This window comes from Budorcas taxicolor, chromosome 3, assembly GCF_023091745.1.
Source record: "Budorcas taxicolor isolate Tak-1 chromosome 3, Takin1.1, whole genome shotgun sequence".
NCBI classification, from domain to species: domain Eukaryota; kingdom Metazoa; phylum Chordata; class Mammalia; order Artiodactyla; family Bovidae; genus Budorcas; species Budorcas taxicolor.
The window spans coordinates 86,543,017-86,556,793 of record NC_068912.1 but is presented as its reverse complement, the minus strand read 5'-3'; the positions used below and the strand labels follow the sequence as shown (position 1 = coordinate 86,556,793).

Here is a 13,777-nt window from a genome sequence, read left to right as displayed (position 1 = left end):
GGGGTCAGATGGAGCTGATCCCTGCCATCGCTCCCAGCACTCCTTTTCTCGAGCTGTCAGGTCAGGTCGTAACTTGGCAACTTGTCTTCAGTCAGCATGACAGATGGGGAAAGGACCCTGGGGCAGGGGGTGGGGAAGCATTGAAGAGGTAAGGTTTGAGCAGAACAATAGTTGGTGAGACCTAGGGATTACACCTGCATCTTAAATCACTCAGAACTGAAGTTTTTCATTTTAGGTGAATGTAGACCTGGTGATTAGCTATCACACAGTGGGTGTAATTACAAAGCAGGCTCTTGCACTGACTTTACCACTCACTTAGGTGAGATACTTCATCTTTTAGTATCTCTGTGACTTCGTCTGTTTTAGGTGGGCAGTAGTATTTACATAACATTGTTTTGAGGATTAAGTGAGGTAGTGTTTGTAAGCAGTTTGGCACTTCGTAGCACCATATACCAAATATGGCATTATTGTTAAAAGTGATTCAAGAGCCAACTCATTGGAAAATGCCTTGATTCGGGGAAAGATTGAAGGCAGGAGGAGAAGCGGGTAACAGAGGATGAGATGATTGGCTGGCATCACTGACACAGTGGACATGAGTTTGAACAAACTCCTGGAGTTAGTTAAGGACAGGGAAGCCTGGCATGCTGCAGTTCATGGGGTCGCAGGGTCAGACACAACTTAGTGACTGAACAGCAGCAACAACAACAATGTTAGAATGATCCATGTGACAATGGATTCAAGTTAAAACATCAAATAAACTCATGTTGAGTTTATTGTAGATCTCAGATGGATATATAGAGAGAAATATTTATAGCCATATGTAGGTATTCAGTTTAGTAAACCTACATGTATTTCCTAGCTGTGATAATGGAGGGGGCCTTGAAACAAGGACACTCTAGCAGCTAGTTGCTACAAGCACTCCTGGTGCCTATATCTTCATTTCTAATACTGATCTCCAATAAAAAGTATCAGGGCTTCTTGGAGAAATGGTTGATTCTAGGACCTCAGATATGCAGATGACACCACCCTTATGGCAGAAAGTGAAGAAGAACTAAAGAGCCTCTTGATGAAAGTGAAAGAAGAGAGTGAAAAAGTTGGCTTAAAGCTCAACATTCAGAAAACGAAGATCATAGCATCCGGTCCCATCACTTCATGGAAAATAGATGGGGAAACAGTGGCTAGCTTTATTTTGGGGGGCTCCAAAATCATTGCAAATGGTGACTGCAGCCATGAAATTAAAAGATGCTTGTTTCTTGAAAGGAAAGTTATGACCAACTTAATTCAATTCAGTTCAGTTGCTCAGTCATGTCCGACTCTTTGCAACCCCATGAACCACAGCACACCAGGACTCCCTGTCCATCACCAACTCCCAGAGTCCACCCAAACCCATGTCCATTGAGTCGGTGATGCCATCCAACCATCTCATCCTCTGTTGTCCCCTTCTCCTCCTGCCCTCAATCTTTCCCAGCATCAGGGTCTTTTCAGACGAGTCAGCTCTTCGCATCAGGTGGCCAAAGTATTGGAGTTTCAGCTTCAGCATCAGTCCTTCCAATGAATATTCAGGACTGATTCCTTCAGGATGGACTGGCTGGATCTCCTTGCAGTTCAAGGAACTCTCAAGAGGCTTCTCCAACACCACAGTTCAAAAGCATCTATTCTTCTGCTCTCAGCTTTCCCAACTCAACTCTCAGATCCACACATGACCACTGGAAAAACCATAGCCTTGACTAGATGGACCTTTGTTGACAAAGTAATGTCTCTGCTTTTGAATATGCTGTCTAGCTTGGTCATAACTTTCCTTCCAAGGAGTAAGTGTCTTTTAATTTCATGTCTGCAATCACCATCTACAGTGATTTTGGAGCCCAGAAAAATAAAGTCAGCCACTGTTTCCCCATATATTTTCCATGAAATGATGGGACCGGATGCCATGATCTTCGTTTTCTGAATGTTGAGCTTTAAGCCAACTTTTTCACTCTCCTCTTTCGCTTTTATCAAGAGGCTTTTTAGTTCCTCTTCACTTTCTGCCATAAGGGTGGTGTCATCTGCATATCTGAGGTTATTGATATTTCTCCCAAACAACCTAGACAGCATATTAAAAAGCAGAGACATTACTTTGCCAGCAAAGGTCCATCTAGTCAAGGCTATCATTTTTCCAGTAGTCATGTATGGATGTGAGAATTGGGCTATAAAGAAAGCTGAGCACCAAAGAATTGATGCTTTTGAACTGTGGTGTTGGAGAAGACTCTTGAGAGTTCCTTGAACTGCAAGGAGATCCAACCAGTCCATCCTGAAGGAATCAGTCCTGAATATTCATTGGAAGGACTGAAGCTGAAACTCCAATACTTTGGCCACCTGATGCAAAGAGCTGACTCGTTTGAAAAGACGCTGATGCTGGAAAAGATTGAGGGCAGGAGGAGAAGGGGACAAGAGAGGATGAGATGGTTGGATGGCATCACCGACTCAATGGACATGGGTTTGGGTGGACTCCGGGAGTTGGTGATGGACACGGAGGCCTGGCGTGCTGTGGTTCATGGGGTTGCAAAGAGTCGGACATGACTGAGCGACTGAATTGAACTGAACTGGGGACTGAGGCAGGAAATAGACAAGATGATCCTAGAGTATCTTGTAGTAGCACCAGCAAATAAAGAAGTGTTAAAAAAAAAAAGCAAACACTGTAACAATTTGAGGGGGCCTCCTTGGTTGCTCAGATGGTAAAGAATCTGCCTGCAACGCACGAAACCATGGTTCAATTGTTTAGATCCTTGCGTCAGGAAGATCCCCTGGAAAAGGGAATGGCAACCCACTCCAGGATTCTTGCCTGGAGATATAAATAAAGTGTATTGGATTATAACCCAGAGTGTCACATAAATATTATGAATATGAGCCCATACTGATATAAATAAGTAAATAGAAGAGACAAATTTCTCAGGCAGGAGAATTCCAAATAATTTATGTAGATATATTGCCTCCCCCCCAAGGAGGTGGAGCATAACTTCCTACTCTTAAAGCATGAGCTACACATGGTAACTTTCTTTCAAAGAGGAAGGACAGTACAAAAAGGGGGAAAAAGAGTAATTTTGCAGTGGAGAAATCTGACCTCTAACTTTAGCCAGGTGACCAAGGTCAGCACCAACAGTGATAAGTAATGTTGATAGTATGTACTATTGCCATGATGTGATGAGAATGGCTCTTCAGCTCTGTTATCTTCCTCCCCCAAACCCATAACCACAGTCTAATTAAGCATAAGAAAAACATCAGATAAATTCCATTTGAGACACATGCTACAAAATACCTGACCAGCACCGTCCAGGTCATCAAGAAACAAGGAAAGTCTGAGAAATTATCACAGTCAGGAGGAGTCTAAAGAGATGTAACAACTGTGTGGCATCCTGGATGGGATCCTAAAGCAGAAGAAAGATGTTAGATAAAAACTAAGGAAATCTGAATCAAGTAAGGTCTTTAGTTAATGATAATATATCATCATTTTTAAATTGTGACATATTAGCTTAATGTAAGATTTTAATGATAGACAAAACTAGGTGTCAAATCTATGAAACTCTGTACCATCTTCCCAACTCTTCTGTAATCTGAGCTGTTTTAAAATTAAAAGTTCATTAAAAAATATTTATTAAATCATTAACTCATTACCAAAATGTTTTCTTGTATTTGCCTGGCTAAGTACTAAGGGTATTAAGATAAATAAGATAAAGTGTCAATGCCTGCCTTCATGGACAAAGACAGACAAGGAGGAGATGACCACAGCTCAGAATGGTAATTCTGATGATAAATTTAAGACTGGAATGTAGAGGAGCGGGGGCTTCCCTGATGGCTCAGACAGTAAAGAATCTGCCTGCAATGCAGGAGACTGGGGTTCAATCCCTGGGTCGGAAAGATCTCCAAGAGAATGGCTACCCACTCCAGTCTTCTTGCCTGGGAAATCCCATGAACAAAGGAGCCTGGTGGACAATGGTCCATGGGGTTGCAAAGAGTTGAACACAACTGAGCGACTAACACTTTCACCTTCACATGGAGAGTGGGACCAGTCAAGTCTTCAGTAGACAGGGAAGCTTTCCTGTAGCATGTGGTACTTAAAGGATTATAGTTTTTCCCCCGCTGCATGGGGCTGCTGTTCCTACTCAGTTTCAGGCCCCAGATCCCCCCTGTAGTCTCACCCTCCTACTCTTTGTCTTTTGTGTCTACAGCACCCACCACTGAGTTCCTCTGCTCCTGGATGGTCTGTAGGTATTACAGACCCCCTGGGATAGCACTGTAGGAAAGGAGAATGTCACAGCTAAGAGACAGTGGGCAGGTTTCTCTGCCTTAGTCTCTTTAGCAAGTGGCATCTGCAGAGGTCACAAGAGAGGTGGAGAGGGAAGGGAGTCCATAGGCACAGATAGGTCCACAGTCACAACTCCCAGGGAAGGAGCCATGTTCCTGTGTGTGATTCACTAGGACCTGCAGTTGTCAGCCTTGAGGACCAGTGTTCTCAGGACTTGGTCTCTCTGTACTGAGGCTCACCCTGGGCCCCTCAACAACATGTTCGGAAAACAGACTGTATGCTAGGCATTGATTGGCAAGGAGGGCTTTGGCGCGGTTCTATGAGCAGTAAGGCAGCTCATGCAATCAGAAAACTCAGCGTAGTGCTTCTCCTGTCATTTGAGGCAGAACAGTTCTACGTTGCCCTGAATGGATATAGTTCAGCATCCCTGGTCCAGCCTCAGTCTTTATCAGAAGACAGGCAATAGCATTAGCTGCTGCCATCTATTGAGTACCTACAGTGTACCAGGCACTGTGCTAAATCCTTTATGTCTTGTCATCAGCTCAGCAGTCCTGTGAGCTGGGCACCATTACTCTCCCCATTTCAAAAGTGAGGATATGGAGGTAAAGAGCAGTTAAGTGGGTCACACCATGTGCAGGAAGTGGTGACTGACCCCTCTCTAGGAGACTGTGCCCAGAGTCCTTGCTCTTCCCTTTCAGGTCCATCAGTTCAGTTCAGTTCAGTTCAGTCACTCAGTCGTGTCCGACTCTTTGCGACCCCATGAATCGCATTACGCCAGGCCTCCCTGTCCATCACCAACTGCTGGAGTTCACTCAGACTTATGTCCATCGAGTCAGTGATGCCATCCAGCCATCTCATCCTCTGTCATCCCCTTCTCCTCCTGCCACCAATCCCTCCCAGCATCAGGGTCTTTTCCAATGAGTCAACTCTTCTCATGAGGTGGCCAAAGTACTGGAGTTTCAGCTTTAGCATCATTCCTTCCCAAGAAATCCCAGGATTGATCTCCTTCAGAATGGGCTGGTTGGATCTCCTTGCAGTCCAAGGGACTCTCAAGAGTCTTCTCCAACACCACAGTTCAAAAGCATCAGTTCTTTGGCGCTCAGCCTTCTTCACAGTCCAGCTCTCACATCCACACATGACCACAGGAAAAACCATAGCCTTGACTAGCTGGACCTTAGTCGGCAAAGTAATGTCTCTGCTTTTGAATATGCTATCTAGGTTTGTCATAGCTTCTCTCAGTTCCCCAGGGGAGAGGGAGAGCAGACTCGATTGAAATAAGGGCCCGTGTTGTTGCAGACATCTCATCAAAGAAAAGATTTGAATGACAAATACCTGGGAAGATGCTCATGTCCTTAGTCACTAGGGAAATGCGAACTCAAACCACCGTGAGATCCACTACATGCTTGTGAGAATGGCTGACGTTGTGATGAAGATGTGGGAAACCAGAACCTCACACGCAGCTGAGGGGAATGTGAAATGGTACAACCACTTTGGAAAATAGTTTAGCACTTTCTTACAAAGTCAGCCTACACCTACTGTGTGACCCCACTGTTCCACTCATGAAAGCATCGTGTCTACAGAAACTCAAGCAGGAAGAGTAGCAGTAGTTCATAGTGATTCAAGTTCATAGCAGTTTCGTTTGTAATAGCCCCAAACTGGAAACAACCCCAATGCCTGTCAACAGTGATTAGACAAACTATTGGTCCATTGTTAGAATGGAATACTACTAAGCAATAAAAGGGAATGAGCTGTTAATATAAGATACAACATGGATTCATCTCAAAGTATTAATTATGCTAAGTGAGAGAAGCCAAACAGAAAGAGTATAGACTATATGTAATTCCATTTATTAAAAATTATTAGGAAAATGCATTATATATATATTTATGTCTAATATATAATGACAGGAAGCATATCAGTGATTGCCTACAGTGGGGCAGTGGGCAGAATGAGGACCAGGAGGAAAGGATTATAGATGGGCACAAGGAAACTTTCGGGGGTGATGGATATACTTACCTTGATTATAATATTATCTTCATTGGTGGTTGTCTGCTATGTCAAAATTTATCAAACCAGATATTTTAAATATGTGCAGCTTAATGAATACCAATTATAGTTCAGTAAAGCTTTAAAAAAAATGCCAGAAAATAAGAACAATAATAATACTGCCTACAGTAACTTGTATAGTGCTTACTATATTCCACGCACAGTATCTCTAAAAATGGTTTTGTCTTAGTTTAAAAAATAGTACAGAGTAGATGCTCAATAAATACTAGTTGTCACTTCTTTCCTTCTAACCCAAGTAAATTCTCTAGGTAGTCTGACATATTTTACTGTTTTGTTCCTTTGGTCCCTAGACTGATAGATATGGTTATTTGTATTTTTTTAATGTTTTATCTTATATTAGAATATAGTTGATTAACAACATTTTGATAATTTCAGGTATACAGCAGAGTAATTCAGCCATACATATATATGTATCCATTCTCCCCCAAACGCCCCTCCCATCCAGGCTGTCACATAACATTGAGCAGAGTTTCATGTGCTACACAGTAGGTCCTTGTTGGTTATCCATTTTAAATGTAACATGTCGATCCCAAACTCCTTGTATCCTCCTCCCATTCTCCCTCCCTACTCATGATTACCTTATTTGTGTTTTAATGGTGGGGCTTCCCTGGTGGCTCAGCCCATAAAGAATCTGCCTACAATGCAGAAAACATGAGTTCAATCCCTGGGTCAGGAAGATCCCCTGGGGAAGGGAATGGCAACCCACTCCAGTATTTTTGCCTGGAGAATTCCATGGACAGAGGAGCCTGGTGGGCTACAGTCCATGGGGTCACAAACAGTTGGACAAGACTCTCTTTAATGGTACCAGCTCATGTCTCAGAGGAAGCTGACTTGCTTATCAGGTCCACACTGGTGGGTCCATGTCTCTGTTTCCCCTCTCATCCCATCCTGTCCAGTTTAGAGCTGGTGTATAATATTCATAGATGCCTAGTGACTACATGGCTGGATTGCACCCCCCCCCCACCACCACCACTTCCTGTGCTGACGAGCATGCAAGTGCTTGAATCTTCCTGTCTCCTTTCATATCTTCCCACTGCAGTAGGGCCGTCTTTCATCATCTGTTTCTGCTGAGTGGGGAGCTGACCAGCTGGTAGAAGCCCCATCCAGGGTGCTGTCAGTCTGTCTCCCACCCCACCATGCCGGTGATGCCTGGGAGCTCACTCGGCCTCTCTAGGAAGTGAGAGCCTCACTAGAGAGCTTTACTTCAGCAGGACCTGCTCTCTCTTCCTTTCCTCCACCTCACAGTCCTCCAGAGCTCTCCATTCCCATCCATCATGGGTCCCTGGAAGAGAACAGCGTCTGTTCCCAGCAGCTCTTCAGGATGCACTTTGGCCCAGAGTGGATCTGCAGCCTGACCTCTGTTCTGTTGGGAAACAAGGGCTCAGGAGTCCTAGAGTCCTGAGCTCTAACCAGAGAAAACCCCCCTCAGACCAGGCACGTTGTTGGAACTGTGCTCTTTGGGTGATGATTATAGCAGTGGAGTGCTCTACCCAGGTCCAAACGGAGGGACAGAGGGTGCCATACATGGTTCCTTACAAGGGAAATGCAAATTCAAACCACAGTGAGACCCACCACATGCTTGTTAGAAGGACTGAAGTTTGATGAGCATGTGGAACTGGAACCCTCACAGGCTCCTGCCAGGTACGTGAAATGGCACAACCACTTCGGAAAATAGTTGAGCAGTTTCTTATAAGAGACTCTCACATCTACTGTATGATCCAGCCATTTCGCTCCCATAAAAGCTGGGCAGGGCCGTCTGGTCCCGTGTTTCTGGAAGCCCACCAGGAACACAGCAAAGCCAGGTAACACAAGACCTTTCATGAGGTCAGAACAAAGAAGAGTGTGTCAGCTGGCGTGAGCCCAGTTTTCCACAAAAGACGGCAGCTCGCCTGGAAGAATGGTTGAAGCAGAGGAAAGAATCGAAATTAGCAGCAGTAACAACAGCAGCTAATATTTACTGCATGCTTATCATGGGGTAAGCAATGTGCATCTATCGTTGTATCTAAATCTCATAATAACCTTATGCAGTTACCAACGTTATCCTCCTGTTTTATAGGGACTGAAGCTGGGTCTCAGAGAGGCAAAGTACTTATCCGAGTCCATAGCTAGTAAGTCCTGGAGAAGTTTCTAACCCAGGCTGTTTGATTCCGGAACTCACATTGTCAGCTCTTTGCAGAACAATGAGACAGCGGCCATGGGATGGTTGGTTGTGCACATGGGTGTTTTGTGGTAATGGGGTGAAGTGAATACAAGGCAGATCTTTTTCAAAGTCCGGTGATAACTGCACAGTGAGGCCTGGGTGCAGTTCAACCACAATGTTCTCATTTTCCCTCCTTCCCAGTCTCTCAAATCACTGCCCTGCCAGGGGCCCCCAGACTAATGATAACAATAAAAATAAACAGCATCACTTGTCAACCATTGTCCCCTGGGCATTTGTGAGACTTCTTATTTGTCATCTTGCCTGTTTCCCCACTGCTCTGTGGTCAAGTACTGAATTAGGCAATTTGAAGACATGTGACTAACTTCTCAAATCATGGAGATGTTTTTGTATTCATTTGGAAGAGCATGAAATGAAAACCACATTGATTTTTATTCCCCCTTTTTCTATTTCCCACTCATCTGCTATAAGTGTGACTCTGATCCTGTGGTTGCTGAGGGTGACCTAGCAGTGATGGCAGTGTTAGTGCTTTCCAGCGAATGAGTGAGGATGTAAAGGAGTCTGAGACAGGCAGGGCAGAGCCCTCACTAAGCGTCAGCTTTTGTACTGTGGTTCTCAATACACATCGACTCCTCCACTTCTACATACATTCTGGGGTTTCAGAACTTCTGCCTTGTTGCTTCTGCCTTATTGTTTTCTGGGGTTTTAAAAAAAATTTTTTTCATCTTTATTTATTTATTTGGCTGTGCCATTTCTTAGCTACAGCTTGTGGGCTGTAGTTCCTGACCAGGGATTGAACCCAGGCCCCCTGCATTGGGAGCATGAAGTCTTAGCCACTGGACAACCAGGGAAGTCCCGCTTCCCCCTTATTTTTCATCCTCATCTCCCACTTTCCTTGTGTGTGTGCTCCAAGGACCTCATTTTACACCTTAATTAAATTTTCCTATTTTTTTGAACTTCAGAGCCATCAGAAGTTTGGTGTAGTTTCTGTTCTTCCATTTTACCAGTGTGAGAACACCAGGAGAAATGACATGTAAGAGAACAAAGTCCCAGAAAAACCCATGAGAAATTTTTTGAGCAATCAGTGCTAAAGGGTTGAGGTTGAAAGTCCCTCCCTAATGAACATCAGTGGCTCCCTACTGCCAATAGGAAAAAAAAAAAAAAAGAGGTTCAGTGTGAAAACCCAGCGGAGAGTTTGGCCATGTTGTTATAGATTTGGGATATGTTCAGTTTAAAAAGAATGAAAGTCTTAAATCTCAAGGAGGTGAAAGTTACTGCAGTGCTATGATGTATTATTTTTTAACATTTTGCTGAAAGATAATTCACATACATAAAACTCACCCCTGTTGTGTATTTTTCAGAACTCTAGAGAACTGAGTTTAGTGATGTTGGAGAAAGAGAAAGATTTAGTGCCCATATTTCAGGTTATACTATGGAACGATGCCAGCACGTGGTCTTTATTACGTACAGAAGTAACAGAAAGATAACACAGAACAGTAAATTTCCATTTCTGCTTGCACTTAGGATAGCACCTGACATATGAAGTGGGTCTAGTAAATATTGGATTGATAGATAGAAGGACAAACAGAAATATGCTGGGTAGCAACCATCCAGGTTTTCTGAAGAACAAATCAGGCCGTACCAGTTTGGTATCCTTTTCTTCGATGGGTTGACAGGCTACATGGTGAAAGAAGGACGATCCAGCATGTCAGCTCTCTGGTCTTCAAGAAGACAGCAGGTTCTTTCCCTGATGACCTGATCCTTCTCACTTATTACAACAGCATTGCTACATTCAGTCACAAAATTCCATCCACATGAGAACTGATTTATTTCACTGAATTATACTTTGAAGCAGGCCTTAAGCAAAAGCACAAAACTGATTGAAAAGTGTCCATATCATCCAATTGCCAGATTTGTGTTTGGGCCTTGTGTCGTTGATTTCAGCCTTATGTGGAGCCAGGCAGAGACAGCCTTGATTCTGTTGATTGAGGGGCTGTTTAGGTGGACGGTGTTTGTGAGTAATTGGTCAGCCATCCAGGAGCTGCTTGAGGTAGATGAGGCCATCCTGGCTTACCTACCTGCCATCTGCCTACCTGTTAAAATCTACTGTAGGTTCCTCAGGTTTCCATGTAACTCTTCATTGAAAGACTAGCTATGATCTTGAAAGTCAGGACGGGTGTTCTCTGGAATTAGGGAAATGATCCATGAAAAAGAGGGAGCCCATGGAGAGAATGGCCAGTTATATTAACACATGTACTCATTCTTCTGGGTTACACAGGGCCCTAATTTCCATGGACCGACTTTGACAGACTCACAGTGGAGATGGTCCTGAATATCAAGTCTGATGGCTTCACTCTCCCAGTTAAAATCTCTCAGTGAGTCTCCTGAATTCATAGAGGATCATGTGTGACCTGAGCCCTGCCTACCCCTAGCCTCATTCCCTGCTATTCCTGACTTTTCATCCTATAGTCTAATAACAGGTACATCCCATATCCTTTTGTGAATTCCATGGGCCAAAGATTTGTAGAATAGAGAATATCCAGATTTTTTTAAATTTATACTGTAAGTATACAGTGTATTACATACCAGTGTTAGGGAGATCTAGGATAGTACCCATAATCAATCACATTTTTATTTCTACAGTAAAGCTTATGAATATTCACACCAGGGATGTTAAATAGTTTCTAAATAGTAAGCTATTTATTCATTTTGCCATCCCATGAAACATGAAAAAAGCATTTGGTATTTGGAATGCTTTAGATTGAAGAAGTATAGGCTCTTTTGAGCCTATACTTTCTCATTTGCCCTTTAGGCATATTTTTTTTTAACTCTGGCTGGAATGGCCACAACTCTCTTCTACCTGGTGAGCCTCATCACCACTAGAATTATAATCATTCTTACAGTTCACATTTATTGAACATTTGCTATGTTATTTGATACTTCCAGTAAACTCTAGGATGACTCTCATTGTATTATGGTCCCAAGTGTTCAGATGAGGAAACTGAGGCCTGGGGAGCTCACAATGGGAGGAGGAGGCAGAACAAAGGTTGAACCAAAGCCCAGGGACCCCAGAACCTGTGTTCTTAGTCACTACAGTATCCTTCAGTTCAGTTCAGTCGCTCAGTCGTGTCCGACTCTTTGTGACCCCATGAATTGCAGCACGCCAGGCCTGCCTGTCCATCACCAACTCCTGGAGTTCACTCAAACTCACATCCATCGAGTCGGTGATACCATCCATCCATCTCATCCTCGGTCGTCCCCTTCTCCTCCTGCCCCCAATCCCTCCCAGCATCAGAGTCCTTTCCAATGAGTCAACTCTTTCTATGAGGTGGCCAAAGTACTGGAGTTTCAGCTTTAGCATCATTTCTTCCAAAGAAATCCCAGGGCTGATCTCCTGGACTGGTTGGATCTCCTTGCAGTCCAAGGGACTCTCAAGAGTCTTCTCCAACTCCACAGTTCAAAAGCATCAGTTCTTCTGCACTCAGCTCTATTCACAGTATCCTTAGTGCATGTCTTACATAAAGTTCCCCAAAGGTTCCATGTAGCTCTTGTCCCCTCCTCCAGCATGCTTGGTGAGTTGTGCTTCCTCTGGGCCCTCATAGCTCCCTAAGCCCAGCTCCAGAGCAGCACTTTGCACTCCTTGTCTTCCCTACATGCCTGAGCTCTTTGAGCAGTCAAGGAGAAGCCTCCTTCATGCTCTATCCCTAGGGCACACAGGAGGAATTCAGCATACCACATGTTATCAACTCCACCCAAAGAGGTTTGCTAACAGACAGTAAATGATCTGTAATCCTGGTGAAGTTAGTAACCACCACCACAATTTGGGGGATAAAAATTCGAATTTTAAGAAGAGAAGGAAATATTTACCAAACAAAAGACTGTTCAAATTTATGTGTCGTATGTAAAGAAGAGGAATTTTCTGGGGACAACAGCTTAGGGATGAACAAGCAATGTGTTTATATTTAGGAATAACAATAGCTGGGATTTATTACATAATTACTTTCTGCTAGTTCCTCTGTCTGGCAGCCTGTATATAGAATATCTAATCCTCATAACAAATATGGGTGATTAACTTATAAAAGAGAAAGGTGTAGTAGGCATGTTTTAAGTCAGAATAAAGGGTAGTACTAGTACATTCACATTAAACAAAAGCAAATGTCCTTAAAGGGTAGCAACCTAAAATGACCCAATAGAACATATTTCTCTTTCTAAGAGATGATAGAATTGAGGTCAGAGAGATTACAGAGCTGAGATGAGGCAGAGGAAACCAGGTCTGACTGGTCTCCTGTCATTTATATTCATTCCTTGAAAAGTCCCTGTTAACATGGCACCAAGAGTATATCCCACTGTCCTACCTGGAACTGGGTCCACTTTCGAGTTCTGCTTCCGGAAAAAGCTGCTGGAACTTGAAAGGAAGCACATTCCTACAATATTTAGGAGTAAGTGGGAGCAAAGTTCAGGATGGTTCAGAGATGGGCTAGTTCTTTCTGCTTAAGAGAAACCTTATGGGTTGGCTTAATTTTCTTGTTTATGAAAGTTTTTGTGATCATAAAATGACTAACTCGTTCTTGGTGCTTTAGAGTTTGTAAAATGCCTTGTGGAATGTGATACTCAGAATAACTAAGTGAGGTAGACAGAGCAGGTGTTGTTTTCTTTTTTTAAATGAGGTTCAAAGAAACTGAGTGATCTGTCCAAAGTCCCCTGGCTATTAATAGTAAGGGTTAGGTCCGAGAGTCAGATACATATGTGAGCAAACCGAAAGCCATTTCTGCTGCATGCTTAGTTGGTTCACCTTCATTTACTCAAATTGAAGGGTCCTGCAGTTGGGGGAAGTCTGATGTATCATAGGAGAGGCCCCTGATTCTGTCACTGCCCGCCCACCGCCGAGACGGTAAATTCTCCGCTGAGCTGCCAACCAGTGGTTCTCAATTACTGTGCATAAAATGTCCCTGAAGACCCCTGGCAAATCAGTTCTTCAGGTGCCACTCCCACAGGGAGTGAGTCAGTGAGTCTTGCTGGGAAGGAGTATACTGTCATTTTAACAGGTGGCCCAGTGATTCTAATCAGGGTCTTTCAGAAAAATGGCTTTAAGCTCCTTCAGAGTAGCAATTATACCTTCTCATCATGGTTTCCTCAGTGTGCAGCAGAGCACTTTGTACATAGAAGGGACTTTATACTTGATAAATGTTAAGAGTGAAGTGAATAAATGTAAAAGTAGTGTAAAATGTAGTAAATTAACTTGAATGGTCAGTGTGTCCCTGCTGGCTTGGGTC

The 13,777-nt window shown here is 43.5% G+C and overlaps 1 protein-coding gene and 1 long non-coding RNA gene across 8 annotated transcripts in view; one reads left to right on the top strand and one right to left on the bottom strand.

Moving 5' to 3' along the window:
• Positions 1-13,777, top strand: part of FGGY (FGGY carbohydrate kinase domain containing) — a 501,197-nt gene that overhangs the window by 291,685 nt on the left and 195,735 nt on the right. The window lies entirely within an intron of this gene.
• LOC128044566 (uncharacterized) lies at positions 2-12,985 on the bottom strand. Its single transcript, XR_008199110.1, has 3 exons — positions 12,860-12,985; positions 3,293-3,401; positions 2-117 (listed from the first exon to the last, which is right to left on the bottom strand). It is a non-coding gene; the product is annotated as an uncharacterized LOC128044566 (long non-coding RNA).